Here is a 6,000-nt window from a genome sequence, read left to right on the forward strand (position 1 = left end):
TTATAACCCAAAAGCTTCGCTGCCGCCAATTTTACCTGCAGGATAGGGAGAAAGAATTCTCAATTATAACCCTATTGGAAAAAATATTTACATTTTTATTAAATTTCACACAATTAATTTAAAACTCACAAAATTCACTTAAAATCACTATCAAAAAATCACAAAATCAAATTCTGTGACCGTTGTGATGCAAAGTTGTGTTGATTTTATCCCTTAAGCTTCTCCAAAATATGATTAAATGGATTAAAAATAAATAAATAAATAAATATATATGCTTTAATATCTGTTATATACGTTAAAATCTTTACAAATTCTGCAACAACCAAGATGCGTTTTTATTGCTGAAATGACTGAAAATCTTCTCTTTGAAATCTCAGGTTTTTAAAAATCTGTATAAACAAAATATTGGTAAATTCTGTCCAGTAATGTTTTTGTTTTTTAAAATCTGAAAAATGATGCAAAAAGGTGAATTTAATGTAAATATTCAGTTGCCTCAAATTAAATCACAAATGTTACATTTTTCTTGCTTCCTCGATATTTATTCAATTCTTTAACACTAAACAAGAGATGTTCCGCAGAAGACACGCAACACGCGTGTATCACCGAATGCACGTACCCCGGACACATGCTGGTGTGTTTACTCACATATCTGTTTGTGCACAAAATACGTAAAAATCACTTATCTGTCTCCCCTAAATCCCCGCTGAATCACATAGAATGCCATACACTGAATTTATATATACACAACCTATAGAGATATACACATATTCATATAGATATACAGATACACATATATAATATACAGATAGATATACATATATTCATATATAATATACAGATAGATATACATATATTCATATATAATATACAGATATACATATATTAATATATAATATACAGATAGATATTCATATATAATATACAGATAGATATACATAAATTCATATAGATATAGATTACATAGATAGATATAAAGATAGAGATAGATAGATTTATACATAAATTCAAATAGATATACAGATATAGATTAGATAGATAAACTATATTCATATAGATATACAGATATGCATATATAATATTCATATAGATATATAATATACAGATAGATATACATTTATTCATATAGAGATATAATATACAGATATGCATATATCCATGTACAGTAGATATATAATACGGATAGATATAAAATATATAGATATATGTATATGATATATGTATATCTATCTATATATTTTATATCTATCTGTATCATATATCTATCTGTATATGAATATATGTATATTATATATGTATATCTATTCATATACAGTAGATATATAATATACAGATAGATATACAGATATATAATACAGATAGATATAAAATATATAGATAGATATACATATATTCATATAGGTGTATAATATACAGATATATATATATATATATATAATACAGATAGATATAAAATATATAGATAGATATACATATATAATACACAAATAGATACATAATACACAGATATACATCTATCCATATAGATCTACAGATTTATACATTCTATGTACTAACTATGATGCTTTCAGCAGATCTGTTACTTAATAAACTTATAAAATGCTCTAAAATAACAGAATACACATATTGGTAACCCCACTTATTTGTGTCCCATGGGAGCAGCCATGTTAACACCCTGCACGCTGCAGTTTCTGCATGATTATTCCTCCCCATTGAGTTATCTCTCCCCTAAGTTGCTGACTGTTGTTTGATTGGTTCAGGCAGCCTTCGTAAAGGGTGAGAAAATCAGTAAATTTAGAATTTTTTACATTCTAAGAATTTTAAGAAACTTTTATGTAAACGTGACATTATGTCAAATGCATAGACTGTGACTTATCTGCGTTTAATTTCCAGGGGTTATGCAGGTCGGGGGGCATCGCATCATAAGTTATTTATAAAATGCTTTTATTTTAATGTTGGTTTGTTGATGGTTATGTGCACAAAAGTTGCCATGTGATGGGGAGGAATAATAGAGCGCTCTGTTTCCTTGTTAGTGTTGAAAACCATTTAAGCTGCCAGCTTGGCACCGGCCCCAGCCTGTAAGTGCCGCGCGTTATAGTCTGAAGACATTGACTGTTACTGAATCGAATGCCGATGTGAAAATTCTCTAGTTATTTCCAGTCCTTCCTGGTCTCCGTGCCCATTATTTCTCCCCATCCCGGGGTAAGAGTAAATATCTGCGCTGCGGCGGGTGATAACAGTGTTATTACTACATTGTTTTACCTGTTTATGTTAAAGTTCGCCCTCCAGCTAGATTTAAACAACCTGTATTTACTTTGGGGAAGAAACTGTATAGATTATAATGTAAAGCCGGGCGCACCGAGCAAAGCCCTCCCCGGGCGCTGTATATATTAATGATAATCCATGCAGAGTCAAACAACCCCTTCACTCATTCTCAGTCCTGGGCTGCGATCTGATCTCTAACTATCCTGACACTAAATGTACTGACAATGACTACCATTTAGCGGACCAGCCCCTTTTCCTTACCGCTGATACCGGGCTGGGTTCAGCTCACCGGCCCAGACTCCCCGGCCCAGACTCACCGGCCCAGACTCACCGGCCCAGACTCCCCGGCCCGATCCCTGCGCTCTGCGACAATAATTGTCATTTTCTAATGTATTCTCCCCATATCATTTCTGCAAAATATGTGGACTTTGTCTCTAAAAATATTATTTTTTTTGTAATTGTTCAGCGCATGGAGGAGATGAGACAGACAGACAGACAGACGAGGGAACTCAGAGAGACAGACGAGGGAACTCAGAGAGACAGACAGACGAGGGAACTCAGAGAGACAGACGAGGGAACTCAGACAGACAGACGAGGGAACTCAGAGAGACAGACGAGGGAACTCAGAGAGACAGACGAGGGAACTCAGAGAGACAGACGAGGGAACTCAGAGAGACAGACAGACGAGGGAACTCAGAGAGACAGACGAGGGAACTCAGAGAGACAGACAGACGACGGAACTCAGAGAGACAGACGAGGGAACTCAGAGAGACAGACAGACGACGGAACTCAGAGAGACAGACAGACGAGGGAACTCAGAGAGACAGACAGACGACGGAACTCAGAGAGACAGACGAGGGAACTCAGAGAGACAGACAGACGAGGGAACTCAGAGAGACAGACAGACGAGGGAACTCAGAGAGACAGACAGACGAGGGAACTCAGAGAGACAGATGAGGGAACGCAGAGAGACAGACGACGGAACTCAGAGAGACAGACGACGGAACTCAGAGAGACAGACAGACGAGGGAACTCAGAGAGACAAACGAGGGAACTCAGAGAGACAGACAGACGAGGGAACTCAGAGAGACAGACGAGGGAACTCAGAGAGACAGACGAGGGAACTCAGAGAGACAGACGAGGGAACTCAGAGAGACAGACAGAGGAGGGAACTCAGAGAGACAGACGAGGGAACTCAGAGAGACAGACAGAGGAGGGAACTCAGAGAGACAGACAGACGACGGAACTCAGACAGACAGACGAGGGAACTCAGAGAGACAGACAGACGAGGGAACTCAGAGAGACAGACAGACGAGGGAACTCAGAGAGACAGACAGACGAGGGAACTCTTAATTATAAAAATAAAGCGATTAGAACGTTTCTGGTTAATTCGGCCGCTTTTGTTTCTTTGAACTGCAGGAAGCAGCTTGAGGGGAAAGTTCAGGAGATTTCTTGGTTTATGCGACAGCCTGGAGTAAAGATTTTTTTTTTTCTTTTCTTTTACATTAAGGGCGTCCTGCGAATTAAGTCGTTGTCACTCAGCCTTCAAAAAGTTGGTCTACCCGTTCTTCTTCTTAGTAACAGAATTTGACAGCTGGTAATAACCAGCCTCAGCCTCCCAGCAGAAGTGGTAGAGGGTTCAGAGGTTTACATATTATGTAAGCAACTCTACTTTACTGAGAGTGGAACAGCCTCCCAGCAGAGGTGGTAGAGGGTAATACAGTGAGGGTATTAAACATGCATGGGATAGACATACGGCTCCTGAATCTAAGACGAGACCAACGGCTGATTAAGGTTTGAGTCTTTACAGCAGGAGAAACGGGCGACTAGCTGGGGGCCGCCAGGGGCCGATCTGCCGGGAGGTTCTGAGTTTCTATTCGGGGGTTAAATATTTGGTTTCTCCAAACGCAGCATTCGTGGCATTCGGGTTCTCATCTCACATTCAGTGACTTTTTCTGCTGAATGTCGGGAGATTTCTCTAGTCCTGCGCGTGTTGCTATGGAGAGTTAAACCAAATAGTGCACATTTTGTGCATTTTTTGTGAAAATGATTGTGTTGAGTTTTCCTGTTTTCATAACATATTTGCAAACTAGAATTTCAGGAAAAAACAATTTACCCTCAGGAGAGAAAAAAAAACTTCAATCTTCTTCCCACAGATAACTTTTATTATCAAAAAACAGATATTAAACCCTTGATGACAAAGCCCGTACATGTTTAGGGACCGCCCATTGTCGTTAAGGGGTTAATATCTCATAATTCCTAAATGTTCAAGAGAGACTCAAATTCCTCATGCCCCCTTTCCTCCTCTAATGGCCCCCTTTCCTCTCTCCCCCCTGATGCCCCCCCCTGATGCCCCCTCTTTTCTAGGAGGTGAGAATGTTTGCTGGGTATGAGGGGATCGCAGGGTTCTACAGCCCTAAAAGCCCCGATAATGTGTATAGAAACAGCAGGGAACGGCTTTATAAATTAAACGGGGTAAATAAACCCCATTATTCTTCTAAACGCCCCACTCAGTGACACAAATACCTAGCGCTGGGGCATAAAGTCACGTAAACAATCTGAGTAAACAAGGCTTTGAGGCGAGGTTTATCGGCGGATTATAAAATCTTTGTAATGAGAGAAACACAGAAGGGAAAAAACAATGAATTCTGTACGGAGAGGGGGGGAGAGGGGGCTGTTAGTGCGACGTCTGCCCCGCTACAGAGGGATAAAGCTGGAATACCCCAATATATTGAATTTCCAGCGATATACAGCATGCGCTGCTCAGTTACTAGGAGCGTGAAAGCGTTACTGTCTGTTTTATAACGTTACTGTAACTCTTACAATGTAACATTGTGTCCGACTAAAAGAGTTACAATTATATACACTGAAAAAACGGGGTCATAGAGGGGATATGATAACATTATATAAATATATGCGGGGCCGATATGCATTATATAAATATATGCGGGGCCGATATACATTATATAAATATATGCGGGGAGGATATACATTATATAAATATATGCGGGGAGGATATACATTATATAAATATATGCAGGGAGGATATACATTATATAAATATATGTGGGGCCGAAATACATTATATAAATATACGCAGGGGTGATATACATTATATAAATAAGTGCGGGGGGGATATACATTATATAAATATATGCGGGGCCGATATGCATTATATAAATATATGCGGGGAGGATATACATTATATAAATATATACAGGGCCGAAATACATTATATAAATATACGCAGGGGTGATATACATTATATAAATATATGCGGGGGGGATATACATTATATAAATATATGCGGGGCCGATATACATTATATAAATATATGCGGTGCCGATATACATTATATAAATATATACGGGGCCGAAATACATTATATAAATATATGCGGTGCCGATATACATTATATAAATATATGCGGGGCCGATATACATTATATAAATATACGCAGGGCTGATATACATTATATAAATATATACGGGGCCGAAATACATTATATAAATATATGCGGTGCCGATATACATTATATAAATATACGCAGGGCCGATATACATTATATAAATATACGCAGGGCTGATATACATAATATATATATATTTGCGGGGCCGATATACATTATATAAATATATGCAAGGCGATATACATTATATAAATATACGCTGGGCCGATATACATTATATAAATATATGTGGGGCCGATATACATTATATAAATATATGTGGGGAGGAT

Source organism: Spea bombifrons, chromosome 11 (genome assembly GCF_027358695.1).
Source record: "Spea bombifrons isolate aSpeBom1 chromosome 11, aSpeBom1.2.pri, whole genome shotgun sequence".
NCBI lineage: Eukaryota > Metazoa > Chordata > Amphibia > Anura > Pelobatidae > Spea > Spea bombifrons.